The sequence below is a fragment of the Oryctolagus cuniculus genome, chromosome 5 (genome assembly GCF_051225735.1).
Source record: "Oryctolagus cuniculus isolate XC-2025 breed Fujian yellow rabbit chromosome 5, ASM5122573v1, whole genome shotgun sequence".
Classification (NCBI taxonomy): domain Eukaryota; kingdom Metazoa; phylum Chordata; class Mammalia; order Lagomorpha; family Leporidae; genus Oryctolagus; species Oryctolagus cuniculus.
The window spans coordinates 140,539,847-140,561,036 of record NC_142871.1 but is presented as its reverse complement, the minus strand read 5'-3'; the positions used below and the strand labels follow the sequence as shown (position 1 = coordinate 140,561,036).

Here is a 21,190-nt window from a genome sequence, read left to right as displayed (position 1 = left end):
TTATTACTTTTAACATCCAAAGACATTCTAATTGTTCAACAGATATCAAAGGCCCCTTCTGTTGGAGGCACTGTGCCAGGCACTTAGCAAACAGTGGTGTCTTTGTATTCGCTCAAGTATCTTTTGAGTTTTCTGGTGTATGAATGAATACTGCTCTAAAAAGTAAGTCACATAAAACCATGCACATTCGTGAACCTTCGGCAGTCACTTCCAGATCCTGTGTGAAGACCCAGATTCTGAAGCTCTACTCAGGACCGGTGATCTTCACACTGGACTGTTTTGCCTCAGAATTCCCATTTCTGGAGAAGGCAGCTATATTACAGGGACAAAGTCTCCCACTGACAAAAGCTGAAAATGTCAAGACTTCTTAAAGGCATCAGCTGCTGATAAGAAAGTAATAAATGGCCATACCACACAAAGAATGGGGAGAAGGCTCTTGGCCTTCAAGGAGGGCAGTGTCCCAGGCAATGGGGCCAAGACTCTGAGTCATTGTCCTAGAGCCCAGACACAGAGGCCCAAGCTCCTGACTTTGTACCCATCTGCTTTGCCTTCTAACATATTAAACAAAGCTGCTTTTCTATACTATATTATGTATACTATACCATACTACATATAGTGTAGAAAATATATTTTTGCAGAAAAATTGTAAAATGATGACAATGATAAATGACAAAGTAAAAGTAACCCATACTCCTCACAGCAGACATAATATATTGTCATATTTCCTTGTAGTTAGTGTGCCAGACATCTTGCTGCTGCTACCCAGTCTCTGTCTCCCTCTCTCCCTCTTGATGTCCTCATCAGTTCATTCTCACTGCCCTTGAGGGGCTACTCTTCACTTTCTCCTTCCTCCTCACACCCCTCCACACCCCACTCTACTCACTTGGAGGATGAACTTATCTCTTTTTTCACTCAGGATTAAAGAAGGACTCAGGTGAGAACTGTACCAGCACCCCACAAGCCAGAGCTGCTCTTCTCGGCCTTCCCCCCACGGATGATGGATGGATGGTCTCACCGCTGAGACTACCCCTGCATCTGTGCACAACACCAGCCCCTCCCTCTCCTGCATCACCAGTTTTCACTCTCTTCTGGTTCATGCATTTCTGCAAACATTCCATGATATCACCCATAAAATGGGTGGCAGGGATCCAAACACTTGAGTCATTTCCTGCTGCTTTCCCAGGCATATTAGTAGAGAGGTAAATCAGAGTTGGAGCAGGTAGGACTTGAATAGGTGCCTATATAGGAGGTTGGCATTGCAGGTGGTGGCTTAACCCACTGTGCCAAACTCTGGCCCCCAGTAAAAGTATCTTTAAAAAATAACCATGTGAGGGGGCAGCATTGTCATGCAGCAGGTAAAGCACCCACCTGCAGTGCTGGCATCACACATAGGCACCAGTTCAAGTCTTGGCTGCTCCACTTATGATCCAGCTCTCTGCTAACACGCCTAGGAAAAGAAGTGGAGGATGGCCCAGTGCTTGGGCCCCTGCATCCCATGGGTAGACCTGGAAGAAGCTCTTTGTTTTAGATAGGCCCAGCTCCAGCTGTTGTGGCCATTTGGGGAGTAAAACAGCAGGTGGAACACCCCTCTCTCTTTCCCTCCCTCTCTAACTCTGCCTTTCAAATAACTAAATAAATATTAAAACAAGCACACATATGAAGTGCATAAAACAGTGCTCAGCCCAGAGAAAGTGCTCAAACATGTGACTAGAAGGGTGCTGATGAATTTGAGAAGCGCTGAGCAAGGAGTGGGCCTTCTGTTGAACAGAAACTCAAGGAAAATGACTCTTCCTTAGTGGTGACTGGGGTATTTGCTGCATGGTGGTGGAAGCCAAACTCAATGCAGTCAGGCCTCTGCATCCATTGGTTCTGTATCCACAGATTCAACCAACTCCTGGTGAAAAATACTCTTTTTCAACATTTTATTTCTTGATTTGAGAGACAGAATTACAGAAAGAGGGAGAAACAGAGAGAAAGGTCTTCCATCTGCTAGTTCACTCCCTAAATGCCTGCAACGACTGGAGCTGGGCCAATCCAAAGCCAGGAGCCAGAAGTTTCTCTTGAGTCTCCCATGTGGGTGCAGGGGCCCAAGCACTTGCGCCATCTTCCACTGCCCTCCCAGGCCATAGCAGAGAACTGGATCGTAAGTAGAACAGCTGTAACATGAACGGCGCCCATATAGGATGCCAGCACTGCAGGCGGAGGCTCAATCTACCACACCACAGCACCAGCCCCAACTTTTAAATTTTTGCATATTTTCCGCTATTTGAAAGGCAAAGTGACATGGAGAGAGAGAAAGAGACAGAGACAGAGACAGAGAGATCTTCCATCTACTGATTCACTCCCCTAATGCCTGCAACAGCCAGGACTGGGCCAGGCTGAAGCCAGGATCCAGGAATTCCAGCCAGGCCTCCCATGTGGGTGGAGAGGCTCAAGCACTTGAGCCATAATCTGCTGTCTCCCAGGCACATTAGCAAGAAGCTGAATGGGAATTGCAGAGTAGCCAGTACTTGAACCCAGGCACTCTGATATGGGATGTGGGTGTCCTAGATGACGGCTGAACCCACTGTACCACAATGTCCACCCCTCAAGTTGTTGCTTTAAAGCAAAGAATTTTTATTTTTTTAGCATAACAGCTCCATTTCTTTTTTCTTTGTTTTTAAGATTTATTTATTTGAAAGGCAGAATTATAGCAAGACAGAGAGAGATAAAGAGGTCTTCCATCCACTGGTTAAATCCCCAAATGGCCACAACAGCTGGAGCCAGGAGCCAGTAGCTTCTTCCAGTTTCCACACATGTGCAGGGGCCCAAGGACTTGGACCATCTTCTTCTGCTTTCCCAGGCCATAGCAGAGAGCTGGATTGGAAGTGGAGCAGGTGGGACTCGAACCAGCACTCATATGGGATGCCAGCACTGCAGGCGGTGGCTTTAACCTGCTGTGCCACAGCGTCAGCGCCTGAATTTTTATTTTTAAAAAATAAAATGGATATATGAAGTTAGCTAGTTTAAAAGTCAAATATTTCTACAAAGCTTGTTAGGAAAACAGACGTCCCCAGCCTTCCTTGCATCCCCATTTGCTGATCCCAGAGGCAAGCATCCTAATTCTTTTATTGTCTCCTCTGTGCCACTAAAGATCTTTGTGCCTGTCTGCCTTCCCTTTTAGGCCTCCTTCTTTGTCTTTCAGTTCAGTTTTATGTATCATCATTTGTAGATAGCTTCCTTTCACATGCCCCTGTCCTGCCAATGTGTCTATTTTATAATTTTGGTTAGCTCAGTGTTCAGTGTTTATATTTTAAATATTTATTTATTTTTACTTGAAAGAGTTACACAGACAGAAGGAGAAGCAGAGAGAGAGAGAGAGAGAGAGAGAGAGAGAGAGAGAGAGGTCTTCCATCTGATGGCTCACTCCCCAGTTGGTCACAACAGCCAGAACTGCGCCAATCCGAAGCCAGGAGCCAGGAGCCTCCTCCAGGTCTCCCACGCGGGTGCAGGGGCCCAAGGACTTGGGCCATCTTCTACGTTTCCCCAGGCCATAGCAGAAAGCTGGACAGGAAACGGAGCAGCTGGCCCTCAAACCGGCGCCCATATGGGTTGCCAGCGCTTCATGCCAGGGTGTTAACCCGCTGCGCCACAGCGCCGGCCCCCCAATGACCATGTAAATTCTATCACAACTAGGCTAGTGGCTATGATAACTTTTCTTTGCTTGAATTGATTTTTTTTTATTTCCCTGAAGCTCTCATCTTCTTCATTTGCTAAGTTTCTGTTGTTCTCACTGCAAAATCCCTCCCCAAGTTTCCTCCAGGGTCTCTGCTATTGTTTGAATGTGTCCACCTGCTGAAAGGTTCGTCTCCACTTTCTCTGAAGGGAGGAGAGAACTTCCATTTTGATTATGGCCTTGTCTAAATAAGGTCGGAGTTTGTGTACTCAAAAGGCTTCCATAGCCTTGGCAGCTCATGACAGAAGCCTCCAGTGATCACTGACATCATAAATAAGGGTGTCAATTGTTAAATCAACAGCAGGAGTCACTCTGCACTTCCTCCTCATGTAGGATCTCTGTCCTTAATGCATTGTACTATGAGAATTAACTGTAAAAATAGTCTTCAAACAGTACTTTATACTTTGTGAGTCTGTGTGGGTGCAAACTGTTGAAATCTTTACTTAGTATAGAGTTGATCTTCTGTATATAAAGATAACTAAAAATGAATATTAATGAAGAATGGGATGGGAGAGGGAGTAGGAGGTGAGATAGGAGTGGGGTTGGGAGGGTGGGTATGGGGGAAAGAACCAGTATGATCCAAAAGCTGTACCTTTGGAATTTAAATTTATTAAATAAAAAATTTCTAAAAAAAAAAGTTAAAGGAAAAAAAATAAAAGAAAGCTTGGTCTCCAATGGGGTAGTGTTGGGAGGTGGAATCCAGTTGGGGGTGTTTGGGTCACCAGGACTCTGCCTTCTCTAGAGGTCAATGCCATTGTCTAAGGAGTAGGTTCACCACCTGCCTTTCCCCCTTCAGCTGAGTGAAAACACAGCAGGAAGGCCTTTGCCAGATGGTGCCTTGACCTTTGACTTCCCTGCCTTAAAAACTGAGAAAATAAACATGTACTTGGGTCCCTGCTACTCATATGGGAGACCCAGGTGGAGTTCTGCCCCTTGGTTTTGGCCTTGCCCAGAATAAGCTTTTGCAGACATACGTGAAGTGAACCAGTGGAGGGAAGATCTGTGTGTATGGGGGTGGGGGGTGGTCTTTCCCTTTCTCACATTCTCCAATATAAATAAATAGGTAAATAAATGTTTTTAAAAATGTGTGCTAAAGAAAGTCTTTTTTTTTTTAATTTTTTTTTTTTTTTTGACAGGCAGAGTGGACAGTGAGAGAGAGAGACAGAGAGAAAGGTCTTCCTTTTGCCGTTGGTTCACCCTCCAATGGCCGCCGCGGCCGGCGCGTTGCGGCCGGCGCACCGCGCTGATCCGATGGCAGGAGCCAGGAGCCAGGTGCTTTTTTTTCTGGTCTCCCATGGGGTGCAGGGCCCAAGGACCTGGGCCATCCTCCACTGCACTCCCTGGCCACAGCAGAGGGCTGGCCTGGAAGAGGGGCAACCGGGACAGAATCCGGCGCCCCGACCGGGACTAGAACCCGGTGTGCCGGCGCCGCTAGGCGGAGGATTACCTAGTGAGCCGCGGCGCCGGCCAAGAAAGTCTTTTAAAACTTTAAATTACTTAAGTACCATTTATACGAGCATAAAAGTTCAAAACAATGGTGTCAATGTTGTGGAGTAGCAAGTAAAGCCACTGCCTGTAACCTCAGCATTCTGTATGAGAGCTGGTTCATTTCCTGGCTGCTCCACGTCTAATCCAGCTCTCTGCTAATGGCCTGGGAAAAGCAGCAGAAGATGGCCCAAGTGTTTGAGCCCCTGCTACCCTCATGGGAGACCTGGATGAAGCTCCTGGCTCCTGGGTTTAGCCTGGCCCAGCCCTGGCCATTGCAGCCATCTGGGAAGCAAACCAGCGATGGAAGACCTCTCCCTCCCTTCCTCTCTTATTCTGAAACTCTTTCTTTTATTTATGTATGTATTTATTTTTAAAGATTTATTTATTTATTTATTTGGAAGGCAGAGTTACACAGAGAGAGAGAGACAGAGACAGAGATATAGAGAGATCTTTCATCCCGATTCACCACTCAAATGGCCCTGATGGCTTGGGCTGGGCCAGTCCAAAGCTGGGATCCAGGGCTTCTTCTGAATTTCCCACGTAGGTGCAGGGGCCCAAGGATTTGGGCCATCATCCACTGCTTTCCCAGGCCACAGCAGAGAGCTGGAGCAGAAGTGGAGCTGCCAGGTCTCGATCTGGCGCCCACATGGGATGCCGGCACTTCAGACAGCGGCCTTACCCGCTACGCCACAGCACCAGCCCCTCAATCCAACTTTTTAGGGAAGACCTTCCAGCCCGAATGGTCTCAGCAGCCAGAAGGTTGGTGGCAATCACAGCACAGGAGTGAATAAGCTGTTTCTTTACGCAGTAATTGTACATGAGCCTACTTCTGCTGCCACCACTGGCCCACCTGTGTTCAAGCCCACACCTAAATTCTGATTCTGAATGTTCTGCTTGATTTTTAAGCAAAAATCCTGAAGGTCAAAGCCAGAGTTCCAAGCAAAAACCTTGAGTAAATGAGCAGTGCACCAGAAAATGTCTGAACTGGCCTTACATTTAATGAAGGCTTCTGCCACTGCTGCTTCTACTCAACCAGTACCTGGAACAATACAGCCCTTATGCCACCTCTTAATGCAATTTCGATTTGAATAAATCTATGTCTGCTTGGTCCTTTGACCAATGATGTGGCAGAGCAAGGACTGTTACATTTCTTAACAATGGTGAACTTCTCTTCTCCCAAAGTGTTCTCACAGCAAGTCCTGCACATCCCAGTCAGGATTTACCTATGTCTGAGTCAGGACTCCTGTTCCCATTTCCAGTTCCCTGCTAATGTGGACCCTTGGAGGCAGCAGGTGATGGCTCAAGTGGTTAAGTCCCTGCCACCTATGTGCAAGACCTGGATTAAGTTCCCAACTCCAGTCTTTATACTCATCCAGCCTTGGCCACTGTAAGCATTGGAGGAGTGAACCAATGGATGGAAGCTGTGTGTGTGTGTGTGTGTGTGTCTTCCTCTCTAAAAACAGCAAAATGTAGTGGCTCCACCACAAACAAGGATCAACCTTTCTGAGTTTCTCCTTTTGCCTCTGTGCAGAGCTTCTAAGCCTTCTTTGGCAAGAACATTTAAGGAAAAGGTGTCAATTCCTTTTTGATTAATAACAAGAAAAATTTTATCTTAATCACCTTGGACTTTTTCAGTTCAATTTTTTTAACTCTCTTCAATGAATTCTCTTTCAGCCTTTACTGTTTTTTTCCTCTCTCTTCTGCACTCTTGTAAAAAACAAACAAGCAAATCCAGAATTCACTTCTGCTTTTTTAAATTCTGGCAACATATAACTTTTTCTACTCTTTACTTCATATCAGGATGCCATGCCCCATGGACCACAACAAAACCTCTGGTTAAGCCTGCATCAGTTTCTTTTTTTTTTTTTAAAGATTTTTTATTTTTTTATTTTACAGGTAGAGTTACAGACAGTGAGAGAGAGAGACAGAGAGAAAGGTCTTCCTTCCGTTGGTTCACCCCCCAAATGGCCACTATGGCCAGAGCTACACCCATCCGAAGCCAGGAGCCAGGTGCTTCCTCCTGATCTCCCACACAGGTGCAGGCATCCAAGCACTTGGGCCATCCTCCACTACCTTCCCGGGCCACAGCAGAGAGCTGGACTGGAAGAAGAGCAACCGGGACTAGAACCCGGCGCCCATATGGGATTCCAGCACCGCAGGTGGAGGATTAGCCAAGTGAGCCATGGCGCCGGCCCCAAGCCTGCATCAGTTTCAGATTCGTGTCTCATCACCGTGATTGGTTTGTCTTATTTTAATGGCCACAGTGAGTCCACAACATCCTGTTAGAGCAAGTTCAACACAAACTCCAGTGCATAGAGGTGCTCTAGCCACATCCATAAGTGCTTCCCTGTCCACCTCTCTGCCAGCTTTGATTTACTCAAAAAAATTTAAAGGCCGTTTACAGTTCCAAAGCCTACATTGATTATTCTGGGATGAAGACCTTCAGAACTGTAGAAATCCACCTGTTTAAGCAGCTCTCCAGTGACAAGAACATTGGAAGTAGTACCATCGTGAGGTCAATCACCTTGAGATGTTGCTACTTTTGCTGTTAAAGAGGCTGTTGAGGGTTAAATTTTTATTTCACGAAGCAGTACACTGCCTTTTTTTTTTTTTTTAATTCAATGTCTGCAGCACCTGAAACAAACTTCTTCCTAATGCCCTTGGGTCTCAAATTGGTCTTTGGAAGGTTTGGTAGCCCTGTGCTGTGCTGCTGTTGACTCCTAGGGCCTCCTGGGCTCAAGCCACTTCCAGCCACTTTTCAGGGTCTTCACGGATGCCTTAGTTGACTCAGCAGAGGGATAGGAGCAAACTGGCATGAGGAGTGCCAAGAGCCAGCTCAGCATGGCTCTAAATATATTGTTTATGATTTACAAAATATATCTACAGGAACTGCAGGATGTTTTATATGTATGCCATCGTCAATACATACTTTCTTTGGGGCTAAGTGAAGACTTTTGTGTCTTTTCATGTTCAACAAGCTAAAGGAAACAATATTACCAAAACTTCTAGTGAAATATAGACAAAGATTAGCTTAGTGGTGACTATTTTTGAAAATTTATGATCCTGAGGTGATAAAACACGTTTTGGCAAAATCTGTACATCCTAGTTGTTAAAATGCACATTCAACATTCCTGGGCATGATGAATATTAGAGATGTGTCTAAGACTCACATAGACAACCCCCTGGCTTCTACATGAAAACAATTTTTAACATACTTCAGTTTATGAGTCACAATATAACTTTTCACGGTGGACAACTGAAAGTGTCAGCTAAATATCTAAGCATAGTTTCTCTGTGATTTATTATTTCATGTAAAAATGGTATTCCAAAGCTGCACATAACCTTGCTTCTTCAAGGTAAACCTCTTACAGTATTTTTGATGATAAAGTGCATGCTCTCAAGTGAAAATTAGACTTCTGAAGAACTTCTATCTGCCACTGACAGCTTGGCATCTTCCCAATACTTACAACCTTTTCTGGTGGGATCTGCCACAATATTAATGAATATGAATTTTTGATAATTTTTAATTACATGTGTCAGTACTGGAAAACCTATATAACTTGGGGAAACAATATATCACTTAAAAATCATGCATTAGCACAACATACATCCCATGTACAAGACCTATAGATTTTAATGTAACAGAACACCAAATATTCAACAGTGTTCCAGGTTCCACATTGCAAAATAACCTTGGAGAATAACCTTTTATCATTGTAGTACCAAAGACGAATGTGTCTATCATTATCTTAAATGTTATTAAAATCTTCCTATATAAGAGAGGACCCCAAAAGGTTTGTGGAAAATGAAATTAAAAGATAAGGTTATTTTGGTGCAAAATTTTTGAAATCCATGCATATTTTTTCACAGTATTTGTTTTTCATGAATTTTGCAAAGCTTGCTCATATTTATGTGAGGCTGAGCTTTTTCTCTCCCCATATACTTCAACCATAACAACAGGTTAAATTCAGTACCTGTGAAAACCCACATCTTGCGATGAGACAGACAAAAAAAATGGCCTTGCTAAAATGTTAAGTGTGGAAAAACCCATTTGTCTTCACTATACTGTTTTATTTTGGAAGACTGGAATTTCTCATTAAAAATATTGTTAATACAATGAACCACTAATATTCTAAATAAATTCATTTAAAGTGGCTTTAATTTGTAATATGGTAAATATTGATAGGCATAACTCACAAAAGCAAGATCACTTTCTAAGTCCTAGCAATTCCTGAGAGCATGTGGAGATTCTGCAACCCAAACATTTGAGAACCGCTGCCTTAGGCCCCAGGCCAGGCATCAGGCAGACGGTGTGGGGATTTAGTCACTCCTTAGTTTAGTCATCTTCGCTGTCTGTTTTTCCTACTCCCTCCAGCAGAATCTTGTCCCACTGAAACCTTTCATTACAGAGATGTTGCCAAGGCCTTGTCCTGTATGCAGGACCATGGGCAGGTCCTCTGACCAGGTCTACCTAGGTCTGAGTCTAGCTGAGGCCTGTGTCTGGCTCTCAGCTCCCAATTTTTTGTGTGTTTGATTTTTGTTCCTATGTTTCTGTGGAAGATTGTACCTGTTCTTCTTGTTCCTCTATGTGAATTCTGGTCTCACTCTCCTCTAGGGAAGCTGCATTTTTTTCTGTCATTGTCCTCACAAGGCGCATGAAAGCCCCTGCACACAGGAGGCTCTGACGCCAAGAGATGAATTTTCAGGACAGTCTAACTGTTCCCCACCTTCCAAGGCTGTTTTCTGGATTGTATTTTCTGTCTTTTCTCCAACCATTTTTTTAAAAGATTTATTTTTATTTGCTTGAGAGGCACAGTTACAGAGAAAAGGAGAGATACAGAGAGAGCGGGGTTCTCCATCTGCTGGTTCACTCACCAAATGGCTACAACAACTAGAGCTAAGCAGATCCGAAGCCAGGAGCCAGATGCTCCTTTTGGGCCTTCCATGGGTTCAGAGCCCAAGCACTTGGGCCATCTTCCACTGCCTTCCCAGGCATATCAGCAGGGATCTGGATTGGAAGTGGGACAGGTGGGAATTAAACCAGTGCCCACATGGGATGCTGGTGCCATGGGTGGAGCCCCAACCTACTACTATGCCATAGTACTGGCCCCATTCTCCAGTCATTTTTAAGGAACCAGATTCTGAAGTTAGAGAAGCAGGAATAAGTTCTACTAAAAATTCATTAGCTTCCCACTTAAATTTTCCTGTTAGTTTTTCTTTTCATTATTTTTGAAGTGGTTTTCATAGGAATTACCATGCACATCCTTAGCCTTTAATAGCCTTACTTCCAGGTAATAATGTACCAGTTCACCTAAATATAGAAGTTTTTTCAACATTTATTTATTTATTTGAAAGGCAGAGTTACAGAGAGGCAGAAGCAGAGAGAAGACAGAGAGAGAGAGAGAAAGCGAGAGAGGCCTTCCATCCTTCCATCCACTGGTTCACTCCCCAGATGGCCGCAACGGCCAGAGCTACACTGATCCGAAGCCAGGAGCCAGGAGCTTCTTCCAGGTTTCCCTTGTATGTGCAAGGACCCAAGAACTTGGGCCATCTTCCACTGCTTTCCCAGGCCATAGCTGGAGAGTTGGATCAGAAGTGGAGCAGCCAGGACTCGAACTGATGCCCATATGGGATGCCGGCACTGTGGTGTAGCAGGTAAAGCTGCCCCCTTTGCCATTTCTTACAGGCCAGAGTCTATTGGTGACAAAGTCTCTGAATTTTCTTTTATCTGAATATCTCTTTATTTTGCCTTCAATCTTAAAGGACATTTCTACTACAAATAGAGTTTTGGGTTCACCTTTTTCTTTCAGAACTTTAAGCGTATTGTGGAATTTTCTTCTGGTTCTGTGATGAAGTCATAGGAGAGGAAAGGAGAAACAGAAGGAAAAATAGCATTGCAGACCTAAAACCTATCATAACAACTACAATAAATCTACTGGTTCACACTCCAATTAAAGATAATATAAATTGAGCCAGCGCCGCGGCTCAACAGGCTAATCCTCCACCTAGCGGCGCCGGCACACCGGGTTCTAGTCCCGGTCGGGGAGCCGGATTCTGTCCCGGTTGCTCCTCTTCCAGGCCAGCTCTCTGCTGTGGCCTGGGAAGGCAGTGGAGGATGGCCCAAGTGCTTGGGCCCTGCACCCCATGGGAGAACAGGAGAAGCACCTGGCTCCTGCCTTCACATCAGCGCGGTGTGCCGGCTGTAGCGCGCCGGCTGCAGCGGCCATTGGAGGGCGAACCAACGGCAAAAGGAAGACCTTTCTCTCAGTCTCTCTCTCACTGTCCACTCTGCCTGTCCAAAAAAAGAAAGATAATATAAATTAAGAGTGGCCGGCACCGCGGCTCACTAGGCTAATCCTCCGCCTTGCGGCGCCAGCACACCGGGTTCTAGTCCCGGTCGGGGCGCCGGATTCTGTCCCAGTAGCCCCTCTTCCAGGCCAGCTCTCTGCTGTGGCCAGGGAGTGCAGTAGAGGATGGCCCAAGTGCTTGGGCCCTGCACCCCATGGGAGACCAGGAGAAGTACCTGGCTCCTGCCATCGAATCAGTGCGGTGTGCCGGCCGCAGCGCGCCGGCCGCGGCAGCCATTGGAGGGTGAACCAACGGCAAAGGTAGACCTTTCTCTCTGTTCTCTCTTTCTCACTGTCCACTCTGCCTGTCAAAAAAAAAAAAAAAAAGAAAAAGAAAAAAAAAGAAAAAAAAGAAAAAAAAGAAAAGAAAAGAAAAGAAAAGAAAAGAAAAGAAAAGAAGCAAGGCTAGCACCACAGCTCACTTGGCTAATCCTCCGCCTGCGGCACCGGCACCCCGGGTTCTAGTCCCGGTTGGGGTGCCGGATTCTGTCCCGGTTGCTCCTCTTCCAGTCCAGCTCTCTGCTGTGGCCCGGGAGTGCAGTGGAGGATGGCCCAGATTCTTAGGCCCTGCACCCACATGGGAGACCAATGGGAGACCAGGAGGAAGCACCTGGCTCCTAGCTTCGGATCGGCGCAGCCCCAGCCGTAGCAGCCATTTGGGGGGTGAACCAACGGAAGGAAAACCTTTCTCTCTCTCTCTCTCTCTATCTCTACCTGCCAAATAAATAAATAAAATAAAAATGTCTAATTCTCCTACAAGGCTTGTTTTGAAGACAGACATCCCCGACCTTCCATGCACCCCATATTTTGAACCTGAGGCAATCTCTCCTTTTCCCTGGTTCTCTTGTTGTTACTTCTGTACATTTAAGTCACACCTTATTGAGCTGCTTGTTTTTCAGATGTATGTGTTATCTATAGTGAATTATCTCTTTCACACATACTTTGTCCTCTCATAATAATGATTTCACAATTTTGGTTAGCTCAATGTTTACATTATCATGGCCATTCATAAATACTATTAGGACTGGGCATTTGGTAGACTATGCTTATTTTTCCTTTATGAAATTGATTTATAAATTATCCCTGTATTGACAAATTCCAAGTTCCTTGATTTACTAAGTAATGTAGATTGAATATCTGTGTGTTGCCCCTGCCCCAAAACACCACCATTCATATGTTGAAACCCAACCCCTGTGTGATGGTTTTTGGAGGTGGGGACTATGGGAGTGAATAGGCCATGAGGGTGGAGCCTTTACAAAAAAAACCCAGAGAGCTCTCTCACCCCTTCTACTATGTAGAGAACTCAGCAAAAAGTCTGTCGAGACAGCCTTCTGTGAATTAGGAAGTGGGCAGTCACCAGACTGAATTTAGTGGTCCCTTGATCTTGGACTTCCTATCCCCCAGGACTGTTAGAAATAATTTTCTGTTGTTTATAAGCCACCCAATCTATAGTCTTTTGTTATAGTGACCCAAGAAGACTGAGATACTCAGTTTCTGTTGTCCTCATTACAGATTTGTTCCCAAACTCTCCTCCAGGGTCTAACTTTCCATGAATATACTGAAGAACAGCTGGGATTCTACCAACTTCATCTCCTCTGCCCTAAGTTCCTCCACACATGGGGCACATCTGGGGCAGTGCTGTCCCCTGATCTTCACCTCTTGGACAGTTCCTTGCCACTCTCATGCTGGCTTCTCTGTTGCCTAGATCTCATGTGTTCCCTCTTTGGTTTCCTCCTTCAGTTTTCCCACTTTTCCCTGTAGCATTTTTTTAAAATATTTATTTATTTGAAAGGCAGAGTTACAAGAGATGTGGGTGGGGGGGGAGATCTTCTATCTGCTATTTCACTGCCCAAATGGCCACAACAGCCAGAGCTCGGCCAGGCAGAAGCCAGGAGCCTAGATGGGCACAGGAGCCCAAGCACTTGGGCCATATTTCACTGCTTTCCCAGGCACATTATCAGGGGCAAGATCAGAAGTAGAGCAGCCAGAATTCAAACCAGTGCCCATGTGGGATGCCAGCATTTGCTGGCAGTGGTCCAACCTGCTATCCCACAATGCTTGCCCCATCCATAGTATTTTGAGGAAATGAACATGGAAAGTAAAATATTGACAGCCTAAACATCTGAAAATCTCTTTAGGCTACCTAACAGCTATTCAAATTTTGTTTTAGTATAGAATTATGTGTTAAAATATTTTTTTCTTGCAATCTGGAAAGCATTGCTTCAGTGTCTTCTGGATTTCAGAACTGGTTTGGTTAAAGAAACAAGTTCTTAGAATTTTCAAAGTCTAAGTTTCATGATTTCATAACGATGGTTGGGAACACTCATTGTGTTATCTGTAGTTTCCCATTACCTTTCCATTTATACTACGTAATGGGAATATGACTTTTTCTTGCAATTCATCTATTGCCTGCTTGAGCAGAGCACCTGCATTTCCTCACCTGGCCACTTTCCACCTCCAGGTCAGGGTCCCAAGGCATCCCTCCTGAGCATGAGGCCAGGCAGCGTGGTGAAGAGCGTGAAGGCTTCTGAGGCAATCCTGGTACCACAGAAGTTGGCAGAGGGCAGAGAAGCGTGAGACACAACCATCTGCAAGAGAGGCAGGCTCTGTGCGAGGATCTTGGAAAACCTGTGGTCCATCATGAAGTTCCAGTATAAGGAGGACCATCCTCTTGAGTACTGGAAAAAGAAAGGAGAAAAGATCCAGAAGAAATATCCGGACAGGGTCCCTGTAATTGTGGAGAAGGCACCTAAAGCCAGAGTACCAGATCTGGAGAAGAGGAAGTACCTACTGCCTTCTGGCCTCACTATTGGCCAATTCTACATCTTACTTTGGAGGAGGATCCACTTGAGACTTGAGGACGTCTTATTCTTCTTTGTCAGCAACACTATCCCTTCCACTAATGCCACCTGAGACCAGCTGTATGAGGACAACTATGAGGAAAACTATTTTGTATGTGGCCTACAGCAATGAGAGTGTTTATGGGAAATGAGTGTTGGAAGCCCAGTGGATGGGAACACCTGGACTTGGGGCTATATTCCCTGTGGTGTCTACCTCTATAGAGTTTCATGAAATGTGTCAGAGTCAGCAAAAAGGAAGTTAGGAAGATCCATAACAAGAATCCACCAACCACCAAATCGTGCCCAGGGAACTGATTGAGAAAGTGAGGATTGAGAGGACAGGAGAAGACCAAGCCCAACAAATATCACATGTAGCAAAGTATGGACAACTAAGGAATTTTGGCCAAACCCTTGAAATTGGACAGCTGTTACTACTGACAAAATATACCAAGTAGAGTTGAGTTATAGACAGTGAGAGGGAGAGAGAGAGAGAGAGAAAGGTTTTCCATCTGTTGGTTGACTCCCCAATGGGAGTCAGAGCTGGGCCAATTCAAAGCCAAGAGCCAGGAGCTACTTCTGGGTCTCTCATGCAGGTACAGGGACCCAAGGACTTGAGCCATCTTCTACTGATTTCCCAGGTCATTATCAGGGAGCTGGATCAGAAGAGGAGCAGCCAGGACACAAACCGGTGCCCATATGGGATGCTGGTGCCACAGTTAGAGGCTTAGCCTACTATGCCACAGCACTGGCCCTGGAAGCTAATTAAAAAAAAAACAAAACAAAAAAAAAACTAGTGCCTTTTTAATTCTATCTATTATTATTACCAGATATTTGTTCCAACATGGGAAGCAGTCTACACAGCAGACTCACTTTAAGTAGCACTTTAAGCAGCACTGTGACCTCAGAATCAGCTTAAGGCTTCCTGGTCTGGCTGAAAAGCCCATGAGAGCAGTTCAGGCATGAAAAGCCAAGACACTGTGACAAAAAATGTTTACATGAATGATCTCTGTGAGTGAGACCCCAGCAGAAAGACATGGCCATTAGAGAATGATGTACTTTTTCTCTGAAGGGAGGAGAGAACTTCCACTTTGTTTATGGCCATGTCTAAATACTGATGGAGTTTGTGGATTCAAAAGGCTTCCATAGCTGTGGCAGCTCATGTCAAGAATCTCAGGTGGTCACCGACATCCTATATAAGAGTGTTAATTGTTAAATTAAAAACAGGAGTCACTATGCACCAACTTCCATGCAGGACCTCCGTCCTCATTGAGTTGTATTATGAGAGTTAACTGTAAAACTTGTTCTCAGTTTATGTGTGTGTGCGCGTGTGTGTGTGTGTGCAAATTGTTGAAACCTTTACTTGTTATAGAGTTGGTCTTCTGTATACAAAGTTATTTGAAAAATGAATCTTAATGGCGAATGGAACTGGAAAGGGGAGGAGTTGGAGGGGTGGAAGTATGGGTGAGAGGGCGGGTATAGTAGGAATAATCCCTATATTCCTAAGGTTGTACTTATGAAATTTATATTCCTTAAATAAAAGGTTTCTTTGGGGAAAAATCTAGTACCTTATTCATTTCTATGATTGTATTTTTAATTTCCAAGAGCTGTTTCTTATTCTCTGACTATATATCAGTGTATATAATTATGTTCTTGTTTAATAAATGCCATGTCCTTTTTAAAAGAAAATATTTTGGATGTTACTGATATAATAGCAAGGTCCTGATAGGTCTACTTATTGTCTCCTTTCATCTAGGAACAGGCCTGAGATTTATAGCTACGCCTCAGTGTTGTTAGAAGCTGGTCTGGTGCTCATAGCTAGGCCATGTTATTTTCCTGTTTGACATAAACCATCCTACAAAACATCAACATCAGACAAGGATACTATTAGATCCTGATAGATGAGATTTTAAAAAAAAAAGACCAATGCATGTTTAACCATAGACAGAAATTAGACAATGTTCAACTTTCAAAGTACCAAATGTCCTCCTGTCCTAATATGAGTGATAGTTACTAGGTTATCAATTACAGCATTATACACACTCTAGCCCTTCCTCCCCATAGACAAGATTTATTGAGAAAGCTAATAGTAAAACTGCCCACTAAAGTAATCCATCCTCCCTTAGTCCTTCCCCCAAAATATCCAATCAAATACAAACCCAATAGTATATTCTTTCTAACACCTTCATATTATGAAATCCTGTGTTTCCCTTTTGGGTGAGTATTCTGTTGCTTTGCTGGGTAATAAGCCCAACCTGTACTATAGTTGTTTCTGGTAGTCTTTGACTGAAAGGCATTGGCCTATCTTATCTACTTGTCTATAAAAAAAATTTTCCTGTGTCCTTGAGTTTAATTATGGTCATAGCTTTATATGTGTGTGAGTTTGTGGCTGACCTAGAGAACTTTTCTCTCTCTCTCTTTTTTTTTTTTTTCTTGGCTTTTCATTTTGGGGTCATGATTAGAAAATTCATCATTCTACAATTATGAAAAAAAACTCAGTGGATATTTTTTTTTTTGACAGGCAGAATGGACAGTGAGAGAGAGAGAGACAGAGAGAAAGGTCTTCCTTTTCTGTTGGTTCACCCTCCAATGGCCGCTGCAGCCGGTGCAGTGTGGCCATCGTGCTGATCCAAAGCCAGGAGCCAGGTGCTTCTCCTGGTCTCCCATGCAGGTGCGGGGCCCAAGGACCTGGGCCATCCTTCACTGCACTCCTGGCCACAGCAGAGAGCTGGACAGGAAGAGGAGTGACCAGGACAGAATCCGGCGCCCCGACCAGGAATAGAACCTGGTGTGCCGGCGCCGCAGGTGGAGGATTAACCTATTGAGCCGTGGCACCAGCTGGGATATTTTCATGAAGATAGAGAGTACATGAGGAGAAAGAGATTCAAGGGTGAAGTAGAAGCAAAATCATTTGAATTTGAATGATAAGTGGAGTCCCAGTAAAACAGACAAGGATTAGCACAAGTGGCAGGCATTTCTGAATACTTATGACCTTGATGTATTAAATCATACTTTAATTAATGTCTGTACAATCTAGTTGTTTATGAAGGAGTACAGGAATTGTCACTCCAAAATATGATGTCCTACTATGCTGATTATATTAAAGAAACTCAGAGAACAGCAAATGCTGCAAAGAGACTATTTTCCAATATCCTTAAATCTGCTTAAAGTCTTGACTACCAAAAAAAGTCAACAATTATTCTAGTCCCTTCTTTGAGTTTCATTAACCAAACCCACACCACAGGAAGACTAAAATCTGTCAACACACCTGGTCAGACTTCCGTCACATACCATTTTCTTCTACCTCATCCTCCCTTTTAGTCTTTCATTACTATGGTGAAATATCTGGCTTACTTGATTAAGAAGGGGGTGTATTTAGTTTGCTATATCAGAGGCTCGAAGTCCAAACAGTATAGCACTGGATCTGGCCAGGGACCCATAGTTGATGTCAGGAGCACATGCAGGAAGAAGAGGTCACAAGACCAAACAGTGCACCAGAGAGACTGGATCTACCTTATAAAGGTTCTACCTTCCAACATTGCTACACAAGGACCAAGTTCCCAACAGAAAGGCTTTTTAGGGACAAACAACATTCAAACCACAGTAGTATTCTGTCCCTATTTCCCCAACATTCATGTTCTCATATTGCAAAATGTATTCATTTCATTCCCAGTAGTCCTATAATTTTACTTGTTCTAGCATTACTAAAGAGTCCAGGCTAAAAATCTCATCTTGGATTCAAGGCAAACTCTTTCAGCTATGAGTCCTTATTTAAAAAAATAAAAAAATAAGTTACATACTTCCAAAATACAATGACAAAATAGGGATAGGAAAAACAGTTCTATTCCAAAAGGTAGAAGCAGGGAAGTAGAAGGGGGCAATTAGTCCAAAGCAAAACCAAGCCCCAACAGGATAGACATTAAGTCATTTTTTTAAGACTTATTTATTTAAAAGGCAGAGTTACAGACAGAGAAGAAGAGACAGAGAAATCTCCCATCTGCTGGTTCACTTCCCCAAATGGTTGCAATAGCCAGGGTTGGGCTAGGTTGAAGTTAGGAGCCAGGAGCTTAATCTGGATCTCTCATGTGAGTGGCAGGAGCGCCAAAAATTTGAACCATCTTCCATTGCTTTCCCAGGCACATTAGCAGGGATCTGGATTGGAAGCAGAGCATCTGGGACTCCAACAGGTACCCCCATGAAAATCTGGCATTGCAGGTGGTAGCTTAAACCATCACGCTACAACACTGGCCCCCTAGACATAGTCTTAGAACTCCAAGCTCAGCATCTTGAATGAGAGCCAGTGTTATCTGACTCCAAAGACAAAGAACATTTTTACTCCTTCCCCTTGTTTTATTTTCCTCCAATATTTATTTACTTATTTGAAAGGCAGAGTGACAGAGAAAAAAAGAAGAGACAGAGATGGATCTTACATCCACTGTTTCACACCCCAAATGCTCACAAACTCTAGGGCTGGGCTAGGCCAGAGTCAGGAGTCTATGAACTCCATCCTGATCTCCCACATGGGTAGCAAGGACCCAAGCACTTGAACCACCTTCTGATGCCTCCTTAGGTTGAGTGAACAGAAGCTGAACGGGAAACAGAAGAGCTGGATCTCAAACTGGCACTTCAAAATGGGATGCCAGGATGCCATGTGGGAGCTTAATCTGCTGGGCCACAACATGTGCCCCATTTTAAAAATATTTTTTATTCATTTTTATGTATTCTAAAGGCAGAAAACCCAAAGAGAGAGAAAGCATCCTAGCTTACAAACTGTTTCTCAAACTCTGGTCCATAAATAGCTAATAACAGAACATTTTTAAGATTTATTTTTGTATTTATTATTTGAAAGGCAGAGCAACAGAGAGGAAGAGAGAGAGAAAGAGAGGGAGACACAGAGAGAGAGAGATCTTCCATCCACTGGTTCACTCCCCAGTTGTCTGCAACCCCTAGGGCTAGGCTAAGCCATGGCAGGGAGCCAGGAACTACATCTTGGTTTCCCACATGGGTGGCAAGGGTCCAAGAACTTGAGTCATTTTCTGCTGCCTTCCAGGTGAATTAGCAGAAAGCTACATCAGAAGCAGAGTAGCCAGAACTAGAATCAGCACAAGGAGTGGCTTAACCTGTTCCATTACAATGCTGGTCCCTCAAGCTGTCTTAAGTAAACAAAAGACAGTTTGTCAATGTTTGCCTTGTGTGACTGTTACCAGCCAGGGACAAGGTAATAGTGAGGTTCACATGCTAACTCTATTCCCAATTTGTATCTCCTTCTGGGATGATAACAAATAGCCAGCCCATAGAGTAGTACTACACTTAGATGAGCAATGTTCTAGATGGACTTGTACTCTAGCATCTACTCCAGAGGTAGACAAACAGCAGGAATTAATCAGTTGTTAATGAGGACTCCATTTCTAGCAATATGTTGGGCTAGATTTTAAGGCTTTTTTCTCTACAGAAAACAACTAAAAAGTACTAGGTAAAACATTTAAAAAGCATCTAAAAATACAAAAGAACAAACAAGAGAATACTCAATTTGGTCAAAATAAAAATAAGAGCATGAATCTAGAGGGAAAAGCTGCTTTAATCTGAGTGAATTTGTCAAATGTAGAAGTCTCACTGTAAGTTTTCTTGGGCTCATAATTTGTAATGGGTAGGATATGATGCCCAGACATTGTTCATGTAGACCACTAAGGAAACTTTTCCAGTACAGGAAAGATTGGTCCAAAAAGACAACAGACAACAGTATGGTATGATCCACAGGGCTGGGAATAATGTGCATGAGCTAGACTGGGAAGCTTTATAATTCACTGGGTATTGGGTACAGAAAGGTGTATCTGAAGTGAAGAGATATTAACCCTGGACTAAACGCTTTCTGACTTTTGTCTAATATTAAAAGCAGGATCTAAAAGAATCAAACAGCTTCTAAATAATTTACTGTGTCACATAAATAAAAGCTACATCATATTTTTGAAATGAAAAATGTCTAGTACCTAACAAGTTATAATGTCCGCCATCAAATAAAAAATAGCCAGGCATACAAAGAAAATATGACCCATATGCAGATAAAAGCAATCAATCTGAGAACTGATCCAGATATTAGAATTAACAATGAAATGAAAACAGTTATTGTAATTGTATTCCACATGTTCAAAAAGTTATATAAGGTATGAAAAATATATACAAGGGCCAGCGCCGCGGCTCACTAGGCTAATCCTCCGCCTTGCGGTGCCGGCACACCGGGTTCTAGTCCCGGTCGGGGCGCCGGATTCTATCCCGGTTGCCCCTCTTCCAGGCCAGCTCTCTGCTGTGGCCAGGGAGTGCAGTGGAGGATGGCCCAAGTGCTTGGGCCCTGCACCCCATGGGAGACCAGGAGAAGCACCTGGCTCCTGCCTTTGGATCAGCGCGGTGCGCTGGCCACAGCGCGCCGGCTGCGGCGGCCATTGGAGGGTGAACTAACAGCAAAAGGAAGACCTTTCTCTCTGTCTCTCTCTCACTGTCCACTCTGCCTGTCAAAAAAAAAAAAAAAAATATATATATATATATATACAAGGGTACTTGAAAAATTTCATGGACGGGCTGGCGCTGTGTCGCAGCGGGTTAAAGCACTGGCCTAAAGCACTGGCATCTCATATGGGTGCAGGTTCTAGTCTTGACTGCTCCTCTTCTGATCCAGCTCTCTGCTGTGGCCTGGGAAGCAGTAGAAGATGGCCCAAGGACTTGGGCCCCTGCACCCACATGGGAGACCTGGGAGAAGCTCCTGGCTCCTGGCTTCGGATTGGCACAGCTCCAACTGTTGCGGCTATCTG

At 44.2% G+C, this 21,190-nt stretch overlaps 2 pseudogenes; one reads left to right on the top strand and one right to left on the bottom strand.

Moving 5' to 3' along the window:
• Nucleotides 1–5,878: 5,878 nt before the first annotated feature.
• LOC127493151 (T-complex protein 1 subunit zeta pseudogene) lies at nucleotides 5,879–6,409 on the bottom strand (annotated as a pseudogene).
• A 7,645-nt stretch (nucleotides 6,410–14,054) lies between these two features.
• LOC100354118 (gamma-aminobutyric acid receptor-associated protein-like 1 pseudogene) lies at nucleotides 14,055–14,542 on the top strand (annotated as a pseudogene).
• Nucleotides 14,543–21,190: the final 6,648 nt, after the last annotated feature.